General features: G+C 40.2%; 1 protein-coding gene and 1 pseudogene across 3 annotated transcripts in view; both read right to left on the bottom strand.

The window, feature by feature from the left end:
• The window catches only part of SPIN1 (spindlin 1), a 123,339-nt gene that overhangs the window by 40,319 nt on the left and 63,026 nt on the right, over positions 1–19,994 (bottom strand). The gene's annotated exons all lie outside the window — the stretch shown is intronic.
• On the bottom strand, positions 7,623–9,189 carry LOC128569089 (EF-hand calcium-binding domain-containing protein 14-like; annotated as a pseudogene).

The following is a 19,994-nucleotide window of genomic DNA, read 5'->3' as shown; positions in this document are numbered from 1 at the left end:
AAGTGATCCTCTTGCCTCAGCCTCCCAAGTAATTGGGACTACAGGTGCCTGTCACAACGCCCGGCTATTTTGTTTGTTGCAGTTGTCACTGTTGTTTAGCTGGCCCAGGCCGGGCTCGAACCTGCCAGCCTTGGTGCATGTGGCTGGCACCATAACCACTGAGCTACGGGTGTTGAGCCTGGATGGTTTTAAAAGTTTCCTCCAGAGTCATCTGCTTTATTTAACTGTGGTTTTTATCTTAGAAGTCTCTCTCTGATTTTATAAACTATCATGATTTCTTATTCTGTTATAAATTAACATCGCTCAGTAAATCCTTCACACATTTTCACTATATCCTCTACAGGCACTTTTTCTGTGGTGTCAATGTCATCTTCATTGCCCAGTTGTGATAACTATAATGGTACTCAAAAAGGTTCAGATTTTGAAGTATTTTGGATTTGGGACATTAGAGATGGTTAGCCTATATTATAGACTTTAACATCCCTCTGTCTGGGTCCCTCTGCATGAAGCCAGAAGGCAGAAAAATCAATAAGGGCATGCTTGAACTCAACAACAGTATGTTAATCAGCTAGACATAATTGACACTACAGAATTTCATCCAACAATAGCAGAATACGAATTCTTCTCAAGCTCACATGGAAAATTCACTAAGACAAACCACAATATGAACCATAAAACAATCTTAACAAATTTAAAAGAGTAGAAATCATACAATGTATATCCTTATAACACAATGAAATCAAATTAGAAACCAAGAATAAAAAGATAGCTAGAAAATCTTAAAATACTTGGTGATAAAATACACTTCTAAACACATAGGTCCAAGAAGAAATTAAAAAATATGTTGAACTAAATGAAAATAAATTTACTAAAATGTAGGATACAGCAAAAGCAGTGCTTAGAAGGAAATTTGTAGCAATGAACACATGCATTAGAAAGACTAAGATCAATAATCTACACATCCATCTTAGGGAACAAGAAAAAGAAGAGCAAATCAAGTCCAAAGTAAGAACACGTAAAAAAAAATTATAAATAACTAGATCAGAAATTAATAAAATTGAAAACCAGAATTACAAAAAAAAAAAAAAAAACAACAAAACCAAAAGTTAGTTCCTTAAAGAGATTAAAAAATTTTATATATCTCTAGACAGGCTAACTAAAAATAGAAAACAAAAATTATGAATAATCTGAGAAATCAAAGAGGGAGGCTGAGCTAGGAGGACTCATTGAGCTCAGGAGACCAGCCTGAGCAAGAGTAAGACCCTATCTCTACTAAAAATACAAAAATTAGCTGGGTGTTGTGGTGGGCACCTGTAGTACCAGCTATTTGGGAGGCTGAAGCAGAAGGCTCACTTGAGTCCAGGAGTTTGAGGCTGCTGTGATCTATGATGATACCACTGCACTCTAGCCTGAGTAACAGAGTGAGAGACTCTGTTACACACACACACACACACACACACACACACACACACGGGGAGTGGGGGTGGGGGTGGGGCTTCATTATAGAGCTATAGATCCCATAGATCTACATAAGAAAAATAATAAAACTCAGATGAAAGAAATCAAAGAACTGTATATATGAAGGGACATTCCAGTTCATGGATAGGAAGACTCAATTCTATCAAAATGTCAGTTCTTTCCCACTTGATCTATAGATCCGAGGAATTGCACTCAAAATCCCACTAAGTTATTTTGTGGATATCAGCAAACTGATTCTAAAGCTTATATAGAGAAGCAAAAGACCCTGATTAGCCAACACAATATTGAAGGAGAAGAATGAAGTCAAAGTCCTGATACTACTGAACTTTAAAACTTATATAAAGCTAATCTGTGGTACTGTTGGAAGAAAAGACAAGCAGAGCAATGGAATAAAACAGAAAACCCAGAAACAGACCTTCACAAATCTATTCAACTAATCATCTCTGATTACAAAGAAAAGGCAATACATTGGAGAGGAATAAACACATTTTCAACAAATAGTGCTCATAGTGCTGGAACAACTGGACATCCACATGCAAGAAAAAAAGAAAAGTAGAAAAAGAAATGAACCTAGACACAGACTTTATATACTTTACAAAAATTAAGTCAAAGGCTCGGTGTCCGTAGCCCAGTGGTTAGGGCACTGGCCACATACACTGGTGCTGGTGGGTTTGAACCCAGCCCAGGCCAGCTAAACAACAATGACAACCTCAACAAAATTAGCCAGGCATTGTGGCAGGCACCTGTGTCCCAACTACAGGGGAGGCTGAGGAAAAAGAATGGCTTAAGCATAAGAGTCTGAGGTTGCTGTGAGCTGTGATACCACAGCACTCTACCGAGGGCGACCTAATGAGATTCTGACTCAAAAAAAAAAAAAAAAACCAACCCAAAATAAAATAAAAATTAAGTCAAAATGGATCATAAACCTGAGCATAAAACACAAAACTATAAAATACCAAGAAGATAACACAGGAACAAATCTAGATAACCTAGGGTGTGACAATGAAATTTTAGATACAACATCAAAGGCACGATCATGAAAGAAATAATTGATAAGCTGGATTTTATTAAAATTAAAAAGGTATACTCTGCAAAAGACAATGTCAAGAGAATGAGAATACAACCCACAAACTAGGAGAAAATATTTGCAAATGTATATCTAATAAAAAAACTGTTATTGAAAATATACCTAGAACTCTTAAAACTCAGAAAGAAAATTAATGACTAAAAAATAGGCAAAAGATCTGAACATGACACCTCACACCAAACAAGATTACAAACAGCACATAAGCTTATGTGAAAAGACAGTATTTCTGGTGATTTTAGCTGAACACAAGTTTAAGAACCACGTGTCAACATCATGCACCATTAGGTAATTTCAAATTAGAACAACCACCAAATACCACTACACATGTATTAGAAAGGCCCAAATTCAAAACACTGACAAATACCAAATCCTATCAATAGTAAGGATATAAAACAAAAAGGAACACTCATTCACTGCTCATGGAAATGCAAAATGGCACAAGCCATTTTAAAGATAGTTTGGCAGTTTCTTAGAAAGTAAACATATTCTTACCATATAATTCAGCAACTATGCCCCTTGGTGTTTACCCAAATTAACTAAAAACAATGCCTACATAAAAGCATGCGAACAGGTATTTACAGCAGCTTAATTCACAACTGCAAAACTTGGAAGCAACTAAGATGTTTCTTCAGTAGATGAATGATTAAATTTGGCACATCCAGACAATGAAATACTTTTTCTGCTAAAAAGAAATGAGCTATCAAGCCATGAAAAAGACATGAAAGAAACTTAAGTGCATATTGCCCAGTGAAAGCATCCAATCTGAAAAGGCTACATACTGTAATATACATTTGTCAAAACTCACAGAAGGTATAACAAGAATGTATCAAAGTAAATTATGGACTTTGGGTGATGATATGTCAATGTGGGTTCATCAACTGTAACTAATGGACCACTTCCTGAGGCGATGCTGACAGTATGGGAGGTGTAAAGGTATGAGGGACAGGGGTACATGGGAGCTCTCCCACTTTCTTTTCCATTTTGCTGTGAACTTAAAACTGCTCTAAAAACTAAAGCCTATTTCAAAAAACCTTTGAAAAAGAATGAGGTAATATCTTTGCGACTCCTTTATGTATCTAAAACTATTTCAAAATCAATTAAAAGGCTCAGCGCCTGTAGCTCAAGTGGCTAAGGTGCCACCCACATACACTAGAGCTGGTGGGTTCAAATCCAGCCCAGGCCTGCCAAACAACAACTGCAACCAAAAAATAGCCGGGCGTTGTGGCGGGCACCTGTAATCCCAGCTACTTGGGAGGCTGAGGCAAGAGAATCGCTTAAGCCAGGAGTTGGAGGTTGCAGTGAGCTGTGATGCCCCGACACTCTACCCAGGGCGACAGCTTGAGGCTCTGTCTCAAAAAAATAAAATAAAATAATTAACTTACTCGTCTGTCATCAACATCGGACTAAAAAGAAAATGCATGACAACTCAAAGGTGAGGGAAAATTATTCTGAACCCTTAATTTCATACTTGGCTAAATTACCAATTGAGAGTACAGACATTTTCATATATATATAGGCTAAAATTTACATTTCATATACATCTCTGGAAGTTACCAGAGAATACCCTTCAGGAAAAAGAGAGAAAAGCATCATAAATATATAGGATCCAAAAAGCACAGATCCAACCTAGGAGTGCAAAAGTTCCAGGCATGACTTCTGTGATGTAGGCTGAAAGACCCAAATAGATAGGATGAAGAAATCAGAGAGACTCAAGAAAGGCTGTCTCCAAGAGACTGACTCCGCATAACAGAAGCATAAGCACATAAATTTATAATCCATATCACAGAAATAAATATGTCAGTAACTCTGACATAAAAAGAGGTTATAAAAGTAAAGAGGAAAAATGGATGTGCTAATAGAAAAAGAAAGGCCAAAGAGGTCCTGACAAGACAAAGTATTCTGCCCTACACATAAAACTAAACCAAGATACCACTTCCTACCTATAAGACAGACAAAAATCCACATACTTGACAATATATGCCACTAGCAACACTGTGGCAAAAGAGAAACTCTTAAATATTGCTGGTAGAAATACAAAATGATTAATAGTCCACGGTGAGGAATCTGGTAATATCTCACAAAATTATGTGATTTTAAGATTCTATACACACAATTCTACTTCCAGAAATATATCCAGTGACACAACAGTAAGACATATGGACAAAGCTAGTCATTACAGTTATTACCTATATCAGCAGCAGAAGAAAAATAACCCAAATGTCCAGATATTATGGGAATTAACTAACATGGAATATACACATAAAAGAATACAATTCAATCATTAACACTAATGGGGGGAAAAATCCCTGAATATTGCTAAGAAGTAGTGGTGGTAATGGTGGTAGTGATGGTTTTGCTTGTTTTTTTTTTTTTTTTTTGTTTAGACAGAGTCTCACTATGGCACCCTCAGTAGAGTGCCATGGCATCATAGCTCACAGCAACATCAAACTCTTGGGCTTAAGTGATTCTCTTGCCTTAGCCTCCCAAGTAGCTGGGACTACAGGCACCCACCACAACGCCCAGCTATTTTTTTGTTGTAGTTGTAGCAGGCCTGGGCTGGGTTCAAACCTGCCAGCCCCGGTATATGTGGCCGGCCGGTGCCCTGGACACTGAGCTATGGGCACCCAGCTGGTTTTGGTGTTTTTTAAAGACTGTCATCCTGACTAGAGTACAGGCAGTGGTATCATCACAGCTCACGGTAACCTCAAATTGCTAGGCTCAAGTGATTATCCAGCCTTGGCCTCCCAAAGCACTGGGATTACAAATGTGAGACACACCACCTGGCCCAATACATGTTCAGTAGAAAAAGCAAGTAACAGGAGAGTAGTTAAGTACATATTAATATACATAAGAGAACATACAACATCATTATAAGGAAATAGCATTGAACAAGCAATGCTAATCTCAAGGACAATGCTAATAACATATATTAGAATGTATATACTGGCATCATTTTACCAGCAAAGTGGGTTTATATCACCTATGTGAGAATCACTGATTTTTCCAGTAGAAAACAGAAAAGATTCTTTATAGCTTATTACATCTATTTTAAAGTGAGAAAAGAAACCCTAATTTACAGAATTGACTATTCTATTAAACAGTTCAACTGTACTAAACCATAATATTCAGGAGAAATGATATAAAATCAAAATGGTTTTAACAGAGGATCATTCAGACACAGTTCCAAAATAAGACTACTTTAACTGAATTTTGTGTAGACTCAAAAGCTCCAGTGACAAAGACCACTGTCTAATCTATCAAATCATTTGAATTAGAAATTCTAACCAACCCTCATCCACATCACACTTCCTGACTCCAGCCCTATGACTCATTCCTCCCCTACGTGTACAGTAAGTTCTTACTTAAGATCATGAATAGATTCCTGGAAACTCTGACTTTAAGCAAAACAATGTAAAGCAGGTCCTTGAGATGCTTGTTCTTTATAATGTATTTTCCTTAAAGTCCGTTACCAATAGCCTATGAATGACATTAAGTGAGGACTCACTGGATTTTCTCTTTTTAACATTTCACCAGGGGCTCAGTGCCCATAGCTCAGTGAATAGGGTGCCGGCCACATACACCAAGGCTGGTGGGTTTAAGCCCAGCCTGGGCCTGCTAAACAACAATGACAACTGCAACCAAAAAACAGCTGGTTGTTGTGGTGGGTACCTGTAGTCTCAGCTACTAGGGAGGCTGAGTCAAGAGAATCGCTTGCTTAAGACCAAAAGTTTGAGGTTGCTGTGAGCTGTGATGCCACAGCACTCTACCCAGGACAACACGGTGAGACTGTCTCAAAAAAAAATTTCACTGGAAACTGTCAATGTGATATTCTCATCATTGCTCAGCAAATTTTTTAAGGCCAGCTTTGTTTGACAGACAGTGGTCTTCAATGGTATAGATTCAAATGAAGGTAAAGCAATAAAGACTTATATAAAACTTTAAGGAAGAAATTAGAAAGTCTGAGATTATGAGCCTCCGCCAGTTTTATGAATGCCAACTACCATCCTCTAAGCAGGAAATGTGACGATCTATTTCCAGAGAAAACCCTCACAAATACAAAGCCTTGGAGTCCTAAATAACATTAGGTGAAGTCTACCAGGCAACAAAAGCCACATTCTCACATACAGCTTCCCATCAACTTCTTAGAGCCTAGAACCCAGAGATTTAAGTAAAGCCCCCCAAATGAAGCAGCAACTAATATAACAGAGACATAAACTCATAAGCAGGACGCAGAGATACCAGCACAAAGGCTTTTTTTCCAGATTAGCAATTTTTAATAATTTAATTTTTTGTCTGTGTCCTGTTCAAAACCATTCTTTCCACACAATATGCATAATCCTTTCTTTTTAAATATTTATAAACAGGCTCGGCACCCTTAGCTCAGTGGTTAGGACATGGGACATATACACTGAAGCTGGAGGGTTCAAACCCAGCCCAGGCCTACTAAACAACAATGACAACTACAACAAAAAAAATAGCCAGGTGTTATGGCGGGCACCTGTAGTCCCAGCTACTTGGGAGGCTGAGGCAAGAGAATTACTTAAGCCCAAGACTTTGAGATTGCTGTGAGCTGTGACACCACAGCACTCTACCAAGGGCAACACAGTGAGACTGTCTTTAAAAAAAAAAAAAACTTATAAACAGAAAAGGCCTATCTTTTAAAGAAAAGACATTTTCTGAGTCTCTATAAAGTACAGACTAATTTAAGGTAAATTTATATGAAATAGAACAGGTGCCTTATTCTCTCTATATACATTATCTAGTTTTAAAAGACAAGGTCTCCTCTCAAAAAAAAAAAAAAAGAAAAGAAAAAAATAGAGAAAAAGAGGGCTTTCCCCGCCCCCGGCAATTTAAAAATGTAAGATCTTAATGGTGCCAAGAAATCATAGATTTCTGAACAACTTGTTTAAGTAAAATGGACTTTTCTTTAAAAAATAACTTTTTAACAGTTTCTTCAAATAATTAAAAGGTAGCAATGTGGCTGCTTCAAAAATTTGAAGGACAAGAGAACTAATGGGTAAAGACTTTTTGTTAGGTCAGTTAGATATTAGGCAGTCTAGGGCAAAATATGCCTCACGAGGATGACACCTAAAGCTACTCTGAGCTCCAGGAATGAGTATCTTCCATTTCCATCATAATCAAATGCTCTCAAGCTCTCTGGTTCTGGCATGGCAGAACCTAGTGAATTCCAGATTTCCTGGTAGGTCAGTTTCCCATCTGCATCCCAGGCAGTTTTGAGGAATAAATCCTGAAGATATTCAAGGCTAGAAATTCCTGGTAGGGAAAAAGGTATAAGTTGGGCAGCTTTCTCAATTGGGCCTCTAAGAGACTGAAAATTTTGGCAATGGTGAAGGCTTTAATGTGAAACTCTGTACTTGCTCTTCCCTGGCAGTCTCTGCAGGCCTGTTGCTCTCAGGTTTATGAGAGCACTAATCAGCTACAGTTTCTCTTACCTTGGATACCTGAGAATTTCAACTATTTTCTTTAGGGGGGGCTTTAACCTATCTGTTATGTTGGTTAGTTGATCCAAAGACTCTCTTTGCAGAGTGGCAGTTCTGTCACCCAGGTGTTTCAAATTTGCACTGTGGGTTTTATTGTCAAATTCTGATGTGGCTGAAGGTGACAAAATGATTTGGGTTCTTCTACCAGTCTCCTTCAAGAAGTGTTGATCCATATCACTCTGCAGTAATCCCAAGGTTCATCCACAGAAGAACACATTCTTAGGTTCAACCACAGTTTTCTTTATTGCCTCCACAGCAAGATGGACACTGTATTGCCAATGGAAACTATACTCTTCTGAAGCCCCTCTACAATGACAGGCAGGCTAATCAAGTAATTAAGTCTGCAGCTGACTTAACATTAGCTTTGAGGTGGTTTACCGTAGAAGCAGACAAATCTGTTTACTCATTTCTGTGACTATTTATCCAGACTTTATTCAATCCTAGCTCTACAGATTCAATCTTTTCAAGTTCTTTTTGTTTGCTGAATAGCTCTTCATTAAGTTGGGAGATTTCAGGCGGTGCCTGTGGCTCAGTAGGCAGGGTGCCTGCCCCATATACATAGGGTGGTGGGTTCGAACCCAGCTACGGCCAAACTGCAACAAAAAAATACCTGGGCGTTGTGGCGGGCACCTGTAGTCCCAGCTGCTAGGGAGGCTGAGGCAAGAGAATCGCGTAAGCCCAAGAGTTAATGATGTCATGGCACTCTACCCGAGGGCGGTACAGTGAGACTGTCTCTACAAAAAAAAAAAAAGTTCGGAGATTTCTTGTAATGAGCTTTTCTGATTAGATTCTACTGTTTTAAATTCTTCCTCAAGGACATCCAGATTCTCCTTGAGAGCAACGTGCATTCACACCAAGCCAACACAGAATGCAAGGATGACAAAACCACAGAGGGGATAACAGATCTTGCAGTAGCACTGTAAATGGTCTCCCTTGACAAAGCAGAGCAATTTCCAACAACACCAAATTCCTCTTCCTCTCCGGAGCTAGACCCAGAATCTGACGGGAGGCTCTGTGCAAAGCACGAAGCAGGCGGAGGCTGCTTGAACCTTTCTTGGGCTTATTTCTCCAGCTGTCCTCAGCCAAGCCCATCAAAGCACTGAGTTCTTTGTGCTTTTCCATCATCTTCTTTGGGGAGTGAGTGAAGTGCCCACTCCTGAGCAGCCAGATTTGTACCTGATGCCCAATTCTCTTGCTGCTTTGGAGCTGCCTTCCAGGGTAGGAAATCTCAGCCCAGAATCCCCTGGTCACTTCCACTCAGGGATGAGACTGGCCAGATCCACTGGGGACTGGAGACTGAAGCCCAGAGAAAACTAGAACTCAGATGGGTAGAGGGAGTCATATAGCGACAGATGGCCAGGGAGCTGGTGATCCAAATGGATAAGGCCTAAGGCATAAAGTGTCAATTAAAAGAGTGGTAAGGGGGAAAACCTTGTCTCCCAATGGACAAAATGTCAAGTCAAGAATGACAGATTCTTAGCCCTGATAAGTCTGCATCATTTCTAAAGGTGTTCCAGGAGCTGGGGAAGGACACAGAGAATAGGCAGGTGTTTTGTACTTCCAGAACAGGTGTTTTCAGAGAGGGAGAAGAAACTTGTTCTTGAATGGAAGGAGGGGGCGATGCAGAGCAACAACATAGGAACATGCTAGTCCCTTCTCAGCTGGAGAGGCAGCCACAGAAGGGGGCTCCCACCCTTACGGCCCTATACCATCAGGCCACCAACAAAAGGCCTGGTCTAGGAAGCTGGCTGGAGTCTGGCATGACTACTGTCTTCCAGCTGCCATGCTGGCTCATCCTAAGAAGAGCCAGTCCAATGCTGGCTGCCTGGGCCTGGGGGACACAGTGCTGAGGGCAACTACAGCCCAGCCCAACTACAGAGCTCCCAATTTGAGTTTGAGGTGTTCCAGCACCAGGCAATTCTTGGCAAAACTCACACAATACACCACTCCTACTCCAGCCCTATCCCTGAGCTTCAGACCTGAATCATCACCAGAAAGTCTTCTGTAAAAAATAATTTATATGCCCAGAAATGTAAGCTACTTGTATCTATGAAATAAACAGTTTGAGAATAAAATGGGAGGTGGAGCGCTTAGAAATTTCAAGTGTTGATTGAAAAAATTTTTAAGGGTGGTGCCCTTAAAAAAATTTTAAACACAGTGGTTACGGTGCTGACCGTATGCACTGAGGGTGGCAGATTCGAACCCTGCCCGGGCCTGCTAAACATCAATGACAACTCCAACAAAAAAAAAAAGCTAGGCGGGCACTTGAAGTCCCAGATGCTCAGGAGATTGGGGCAAGAGAATCACTTAAGCCCAAAGAGTTTGAGGTTGCTGTGCCACAGCACTCTACCGAGGGCGACTTAGTAAAACTCTCTCCAAAAAAAAAAAAATTTTTTTTTTAAAAGGTTAGAAAATAAAGTCAAAAAACTCCTCCAGAACAAATGAGATGATGAAATACATAAATGGAAAAGAAAAAAAAAACGATGTACATTAAGAAGCATAATACATCCAAACAGCATGTATTTTAGAGAGAAAAGAAGAAATAGAAGATGATGAAAGTAACACAAAATTTCACATTAAGGATGACTATAAAGACTGAAAGCAATAAACTGGAACAATAAAAGAAAAGGACATACTACCATACATTACCAAAAAATTTCAGAACACAGAAACAAAAGAGCAAGATGGTGGCCGAGTAACAGCTTCCTTGCATCTGGGCACCGGGAGTCCGGGGAGATAGGACTCTAGGCACCTCTGGCTGGTGGGATCTGGCTATCATCACCCCTGTGAGGATACAGGGAGTCAGTGAGAGACTTCTGGAACACAAGAGGAGGACTAAAATAGTGGAAAACCGGCAAGTGGTCGCGTGTGTTCAATCGGTATAAACCCGCCCGCAACTGTAAGTTTAGTAGCAGTGAGACTGCAAACCAGAAAGGCCTTTCCTGTGAACTGTTTTGGTGTCTTTGGACTTGGCACTCAGTTGAACTGCCTTGGGGAGAGCCTGAGCAGAAGTGTGGAGAACTTTGGCCATTGTCTAGGGCCCCAGTCTGAGCCTCTGAGCCAGATGTAGATAATAGTGTTTGCCTGTGGGCCACAGGGAGCCATTGTGAGCGATATGCACCGGCAAGCTCCGCCCTCAGGGTCCCAGAGCTAGAATCCGGTCGGAGCTGATAACCCAGTGACCGAGTAGCCTAATGGGTGGGGTCTGAGCCGCCTTACAGCCCTAAGCCTCAGGGGCAGAATGAGACTGCTTTTGGAACACTGGGTAAGTGGATAGCCACTCCAGCAGTGATTCCAGCAACAAGCACTTTCCTGGAAAGCTTCTGCTCAGCAAGTTTACAAGTTCAAAGTGCCTTTTAAGTGGGCTGAAGAGAGATTTAGGGTGTCTACCTGCCGGGGTTTGAGAAATCAGAAGCCTCTAGTCGTATCAGAACTGTGATTAACACCTCATACCCCAGAAGACCACATGTTGCCCAGACAATATTCAACATCATATACATACTGCTTTGTTTTTGGTTGTTTTGTTTTTTCTGGTTTATTTATTTTTTTGGGGGGGAGGGGGGGGTTTGGTTGTTTTTTTCTTTATTTTGATGATGTTGATGTTGTTTTGCTTTTTAATTTCAACCTTTTTCATACAGATCTTTTTTCTTTCTCAATTTTTCTAGTTTAATTATAATTTCCCATTGCTGCCTTTTTTAATAACTAGAACTTCATTTTTGCTAGTGTTTCTACCGCTATTATTTGGTTTTTCACCCAATTTTATGCCGTAAAGTTTTCTGTTTGCTTGTTTTAGTTTGATTTATAGCATTTTTGTCTTTCCCCTTTGCTTGGTAGAGCTGGGGTACTGTGTCTGATCAGGTTAGCAAAGAGCTGCTGAACTCAAGGGAACCACCCAACTGGGCACCCCAGAAGGTGGTTTATTTTAAGGTTGTGTCAAAGTACCCTATTGTACACCTATATTGCTCTGTCTCCCTCTTTCTGTGCCTCTTTTCTTTATGTCAATATTCCTCTTACCCACCCGCTCTCCTTTCTCTATTTTTTTTTTTTCCTTTCCCACAGTCCTCCTTTCTTTCATCCCTTTCTTGCTCTTCGACCTTCTCACCCTTCTGGTCCTGTACCAAAAGGACTCATCTAACCTTTAGTCCACAGGCATGAGAACTTAAAGAGCAAGAGGAAGTGAAAGGAAAATTAGGGCAAGGAAACAGATAAAAGAAATCATTCATGAGGAAGAACCAGCAGAAAACTCCAGGCAACATGAAGAACCAGTCCAGAACAACCCCACCAAGGGACCATGACGTAGCTACTGCAGAGGATTTCACCTATAAAGAAATGTTAGGAATGACAGAAAGGGAATTTAGAATACACATGATGAAAACAATGAAAGAAATGATGGAAGCAATGAAGGAAACTGCTAATATAGTGGAAAATAACCAAAAGGAAATCCAAAAACAGAATCAAGTAACAGATGAACGATATGAAGAATATAAAAAGGATATAGCAGAGCTGAAGGAAATGAAACAGTCAATTAGGGAAATTAAAGATGCAATGGAATGTATCAGCAACAAGTTAGACCATGCAGAAGAAAGAATTTCACAGGTAGAAGACAAAGTTCTCAAGATAACTCAGATAGTAAAAGAGGCAGAAAAGAAGAGAGAGAAAGCAGAACATGCACTGTCAGAATTATGGGACTTTATGAAGCGTTCCAACATACGAGTTATAGGAATTCCAGAAGGGGAAGAAGAATGCCCAAGAGGAATGGAAGCCATACTAGAGAATATTATAAATGAAAATTTCCAAATTTCACCAAAGATTCTGACACACTGCTTTCAGAGGGATATCGGACCCCAGGTCGCCTCAACTCTAACCGAGCTTCTCCAAGACACATTGTGATGAACCTGTCCAAAGTCAAGACAAAAGAAAAGATTCTGCAAGCTGCCAGGAGTAAGTGCCAGTTGACCTACAGGGGCAAATCCATCAGAGTGACCGCAGACTTCTCTAATGAAACTTTGCAAGCAAGAAGACAATGCTCATCTACCTTTAATCTACTTAAACAGAACAATTTCCAGCTCAGAATTCTGTACCCTGCTAAGCTAAGCTTAAAAACTGATGGAGAAATCAAATCATTTACGGATATACAAACATTGAGGAAATTCACCACAACAAGATCCTCTACAGGAAATACTTCAACCTGTTCTACACACTGACCATCACAATGGATCAGCAGCAAAGTAAAAACTCAGAAATTAAAGAACAGAACCTAACCTCCACACTGATGCAAAAGATAAAACTAGGCAATGGACTCTCACAAAATAAAATCAATAGAACACTACCACACTTATCAATTATCTCAATAAATGTTAATGGCTTGAATTCCCCACTGAAGAGACATAGATTGGCTGACTGGATTGAAAAAACACAAGCCATCCATTTGCTGTCTGCAAGAAACACACCTGGCTTCAAAAGACAAATTAAAGCTCCGAGTCAAGGGTTGGAAGACAATTTTTCAGGCAAATGGAATTCAGAAGAAAAGAGGAGTTGTGATCCTATTTCCAGATACATGCAGATTTAAAACAAGTAAAGTCAAAAAAGACAAACATGGTCACTTTATATTGGTCAATGGAAAAATACAAGAAGATGTTTCAATTCTAAATATTTATGCACCCAATTTAAATGCTCCCAGATTCTTGAAACAGACCTTACTCAGTCTGAGCAATATGATATCTGATACTACCATAATAGCAGGGGACAGGCAGCGCCTGTGGCTCAGTCGGTAAGGAGCCACCCCATATACCGAGGGTGTCAGGTTCAAACCCTGCCCCAGCTGAACTGCAAACCAAAAAATAGCTGGGCATTGTGGCGGGCGCCTATAGTCCCAGCTACTCGGGAGGCTGAGGCAACAGAATCGCTTCAGCCCAGGAGTTAGAGGTTGCTGAGAGCTATGTGTGATGCCATGGCACTCTACCGAGGGCGATAAAATGAGACTCTTCTCTACACGCAAAAAAAAAAAAAAAAAAAAAAAATTGCAGTGGACTTTAACAGTCCTCTTACAGAGCTGGACAGATCCTCTAAACAGAAATTAAACAAAGATATAAGAGACTTCAATGAGACCCTAGAACAACTGTGCTTGATAGACGCATATAGAACACTCCATCCCAAAGATAAAGAATATACATTTTTCTCATCACCCCATGGAACATTCTTTAAAATTGATCATATCCTGGGACACAAAACAAATATCAACAGAATCAAAAGAATTGAAATTTTACCTTGTATCTTCTCAGACCATAAGGCACTAAAGGTGCAACTCTAACAAAAACGCTCGACCCCACACAAAGGCATGGAAATTAAACAATCTTCTGTTGAATAACAGATGGGTGAAGGAAGAAATACAACAGGAAATCATTAACTTCCTTGAGCATAACAACAATGAAGACACAAGCTACCAAAACCTGTGGAATACTGCAACAGCAGTTTTGAGAAGAAAATTTATAACTTTAGATGCCTACATTCGAAAAACAGAAAGAGAGCGCATCAACAATCTCACAAGCCATCTTATGGAGTTCGAAAAAGAACAATCTAAGCCTAATGTCAGTAGAAGAAATCTCCAAAATCAAATCAGAGATCAATGAAATTGAAAACAAAAGAATCATTCAGAAAATTAATGAAACAAGGAGTTGTTTTTTTGAAAAAATAAATAAAATACATAAACCATTGGCCAGAATAACAAGAAATAGAAAAGTAAAATCTCTAGTAACTTCAATCAGACATGATAAAGGGGAAATAACAACTGATCCCACAGACATACAAGAGATCATCTCTGAATACTACCAGAAACTCTATGCCCAGAAATTTGACAATGTGAAAGAAATGGATCAATATTTGGAATCACACCCTCTCCCTAGACTTACCCAGGAAGAAATAGAGCTCCTGAACAGACCAGTTTCAAGCACTGAGATCAAAGAAACAATAAAAAATCTTCCGACCAAAAAATGCCCTGGTCCAGATGGCTTCACTCCAGAATTCTATCAAACCTTCAAGGAAGAGCTTATTCCTGTACTGCAGAAATTATTCCAAAAAATTGAGGAAGAAGGAATCTTCCCCAACACATTCTATGAAGCAAACATCACCCTGATACCAAAACCAGGAAAAGACCCAAACAAAAAGGAGAATTTCAGACCAATCTCACTCATGAACATAGACGCAAAAATTCTCAACAAAATCCTAGCCAATAGATTACAGCTTATCATCAAAAAAGTCATTCAACATGATCAAGTAGGCTTCATCCCAGGGATGCAAGGCTGGTTTAACATACGCAAGTCCGTAAACGTTATCCACCATATTAACACAGGCAAAAATAAAGATCACATGATCCTCTCAATAGATGCAGAAAATGCATTTGATAAAATCCAGCATCCTTTTCTAATTAGAACACTGAAGAGTATAGGCATAGGTGGCACATTTCTAAAACTGATTGAAGCTATCTATGACAAACCCACAGCCAATATTTTACTGAATGGAGCAAAACTGAAAGCTTTTCCTCTTAGAACTGGAACCAGACAAGGTTGTCCTCTGTCACCTTTACTATTCAACGTAGTGCTGGAAGTTCTAGCCAATACAATTAGGCAAGACAAGGAAAAAAGGGAATCCAAATAGGAGCAGAGGAGGTCAAACTCTCCCTCTTTGCTGACGACATGATCTTAGAGAACCCCAAAGACTCAACCACAAGTCTCCTAGAAGTCATCAAAAAATACAGTAATGTTTCACGATATAAAATCAATGTCCACAAGTCAGTAGCCTTTGTATACATCAATAACAGTCAAGATGAGAAGCTAATTAAGGACGCAACTCTCTTCACCATAGTTTCAAAGAAAATGAAATGCCTAGGAATATACCTAACGAAGGAGGTGAAGGACCTCTGTAAAGAAAGTTATGAAATCCTCAGAAAGGAAATAGCAGAGGATATTAACAAATGGAAGAACACACCATGCTCATGATGGGAAGAATCAACATTGTTAAAATGTCTATACTTCCCAAAGCAATCTACCTATTCAACACCAGTCCTATCAAAATACCAACATCGTACTTTCAAGATTTGGAAAAAATGATTCTGTGTTTTGTATGGAACCAGAAGAAACCCCGTATAGCTAAGGCAGTTCTCTGTAACAAAAATAAAGCTGGGGGCATCAGCATACCAGATTTTAGTCTGTACTACAAAGCCATAGTGGTCAAGACAGCATGTTACTGGCACAAAAACAGAGACATAGACACTTGGAATCCAATTGAAAACCAAGAAATGAAACTAATATCTTACAACCACCTAATCTTCGATAAACCAAACAAGAACATACCTTGGGGGAAAGATTCCCTATTCAATAAATGGTGTTGGGAGAACTGGATGTCTACACGTAAAAGACTGAAACTGGACCCACACCTTTCCCCACTCACAAAAATTGATTCAAGATGGATAAAGGACTTAAATTTAAGGCATGAAACAATGAAAATCCTCAAAGAAAGCATAGGGAAAACACTGGAAGATACTGGCCTGGGGAAAGACTTCATGAAGAAGACTGCCATGGCAATTGCAACAACAACAAAAATAAACAAATGGGACTTCATGAAACTGAAAAGCTTCTGTACAGCTAAGGAGACAATAACCAAAGCAAAGGGACAACCTACACAATGGGAAAGGATATTTGCATATTTTCAATCAGACAAAAGCTTGATAACTAGGATCTATAGAGAACTCAAATTAATCCACATGAAAAAAGCCAACAGTCCCATATATCAATGGGCAAGAGTCATGAATAGAACCTTCTCTAAAGATGACAGATGAATGGGTAACAAACACATGAAAAAATGTTCATAATCTCTGTATATTAGAGAAATGCAAATCAAAACAACCTTGAGATATCATCTAACCCCAGTGAGAATGCCCACATCACAAAATCTCAAAACTGCAGGTGCTGGTGTGGATGTGGAGAGAAGGGAACACTTTGACACTGCTGGTGGGACTGCAAACTAGTACAACCTTTCTGGAAGGAAGTATGGAGAAACCTCAAAGCACTCAAGCTAGACCTCCCATTTGATCCCGCAATCCCATTACTGGGCATCTACCCAGAAGGAAAAAAAATCCTTTTATCCTAAGGACATTTGTACTTGACTGTTTACTGCAGCTCAATTTACAATCCTCAAAATGTGGAAACAGCCTAAATGCCCACCAACCCAGGATGGATTAACAAGCTGTGGTATATGTATACCATGGAATACTATTCAGCCATTAAAAAAAAATGGAGACTTTACATCCTTCGTATTAACCTGGATGGAAGTAGAAGACATTATTCTTAGTTAAGCATCTCGAGAATGGAGAAGCATGAATCCTATGTACTCAATTTTGATATGAGGACAATTAATGACAATTAAGGTTATGGGGGGGGAGCAGAAAGTGGGATGGAGGGAGGGGGGTGGGGCCTTGGTGTGTGTCACTCTTTATGGGGGCAAGACATGACTGCAAGAGGGACTTTACCTAACAATTGCAATCAGTGTAACCTGGCTTATTGTACCCTCAATGAATCCCCCACAATAAAAGTAAAAATAAAATTAAGAAAAAAAAAATTTCAGAACACATACGAGGTCTAACAATTAAATTAAGTTCATGAACTCAGCCCAGAAAAAATGCTGCATATCACTCCAGTCACTTTCAAGTACTCCCCCCGGAAGCTATGCACCAATGCCAGTGCATAGCCTACCCTCGAAACCTATGTTGGAACTCTTTTTGGAATGGCCATCAGAGATGTAGTGGTAGTACCCTTGATACCTTGAATGTCATCAAAATGTCTTCTTTTCAATAATTCCTTTCCGAACGGCATAGTGATTCACAGCTATAACCCTAGCACTCTGGGAGGCTGAAGTGGGAGGATTGTGTGAGAGCAGGAGTTCAAGATCAGCCTGAGCAAAAAGCCAAGACCCTATCTCTAATACAAATAGAAAACTAAGCCAGGAGTTGTGGCACGTGCCTGTAGTACCAGCTCTTGGGAGGCTGAGGGAGAAGGATGGCTTGAACCCAGGAGTTTGAGGTTGCTGTGAGCTAGGCTGAAGCCAAAACATTCTAGCTTGGGACAACAGAGTTAGACTCTATCTCCGAAAAAAAATAATTTCCTTTATATTCAGGTAAAGAAAACAGTCAACTGGGGACCAGATTAGGCCAAGTAGGGAGGGTGGTTCTAATAAAGTTATTTGTTTACTGGCTAAGACCTCTATCACAGTGCCACGTGAGTTGGTGCACTGCTGTTATGCAAGAGCCATGAGTTGTTAGCAAAAAGTTCAGGCCATTTTCATTTAAATTTTTCACACAACCTTTTCAGCACTTCCAAACAATAAACTTGATTTAACTGTCCAGTCAGTACAAATTCATAATGAACAATCCCTCCGATACTGAAAAAGTGAGCATCATCATTATGACTCTTTGATTTGGACAGAATTTTTCTTCAGTTGTGGAGGACTGGCTGACTTCCATTGTGCACTTTGACACTTGGTTTCCGGGTTATATTGGTACATCATGGTTCACCACCAATGATAACAAGGCTCAAAACATTGTCTTGCCTCTCTAAAAGGTCTTTGCAAAGTTTGACTCTCCTTTGCTTTTAATAATCAGTGAACTCCTTCAGAACCATTTTTCACACCGTTCTTGTGCCAAAATTTTCAGTTAAGATTTTCCTGTTTCTCTATCGATGTTTGATGCTTCTCACAGTCAGCTGACAATGTTAATGCACAATTCAACAAATTTTACAATGTTCTTGTCACTTCTGCTTATTACTGGCCACTCTGACCTCTCTTCATCAATGATGCTTTCCCTCCCCTCACAAAAATGTTCTTTCTATTTGTGAATTGCTATTTTCTTCATGACATTAACCACATAAATTTGGACCAACATTTCCCTGATTTCATTTCCACTCTTGCCAACTTTAACAAAAAATCTAATGTTTGCTAATAGCTCTAATCCCGGCTCTCACATTTTCATGACAACAAATACACACACAATAATGAATTCAATTCAGTAAAACACCCCCAACATTTGGACAAGAACACAGCTGGGAGACACTAATCTACTAAGATTATGAACCCTTATTTAGTTGTTGGTAGGGTGCTGCCAACCTAAGTGCCCGGTGGCAAGTGGCGAACTTAATAGTCAGACCTTGTAAAAAGGTAATTCTAAAAGTTCCCAAAGAAAAGGGAAGAACTATTGGACACTCACCAAGGATGACCAGTAAAAATGGCACTCAACTTCCCTAAACAGCAACAATGAAAAACCTCCAACGCAATGAAGATAATAGTATGTCTTAAAAATTCTGACTGGGCGGAGCAAGACGGCAGCCCAGTAACAGCTTCCTTGCATCTGGGCACCGTGAGTCTGCGGATATAGGACTCCAGGCATCTCTGGCTGGTGGGATCTGCCTACCATCACCCCTGAGAGGATACAGGGAGTCAGCGAGAGACTTCTGGACCCCAAGAAGAGGACTAAAACAGTGGAAAACTGGCAAGTGGTCGCGTGTGTTCAATCCGTCTAAACCCGCCCGCAACTGTAAGTTCAGTAGCAGCGAGACTGCAAACCAGAAAGGCCTTACCTGTGAACTATTTTGGTGTCCTTGGACTTGGCACTCAGCTGAACTGCCTTGGGGAGAGCCTGAGCGGGAGTGCGGAGAACTTTGGCCTTTGTCTAGGGCCCCAGTCTGAGCAGCTGAGACAGATAGAGCTAATAGTGTTTGGCTCTGGGTCACAGGCAGACATTGTGAGCGATCTGCCCCGGCAAGCTCCGCCCTCAGGGTCGCAGAGCTGGAATTGGGTGGGAGCAGGTAACCCAGCGACCAAGTAGCCTAAGGTCGGGGTCTCAGCCGCCTTGCAACCCTAACCCTCGGGGGCAGAGGGAGACC

This window comes from Nycticebus coucang, chromosome 2 (assembly GCF_027406575.1).
Source record: "Nycticebus coucang isolate mNycCou1 chromosome 2, mNycCou1.pri, whole genome shotgun sequence".
NCBI classification, from domain to species: Eukaryota; Metazoa; Chordata; class Mammalia; order Primates; family Lorisidae; genus Nycticebus; species Nycticebus coucang.
The sequence above is the reverse complement of the archived record's forward strand: the minus strand, read 5'-3'. Positions and strand labels throughout refer to the sequence as shown.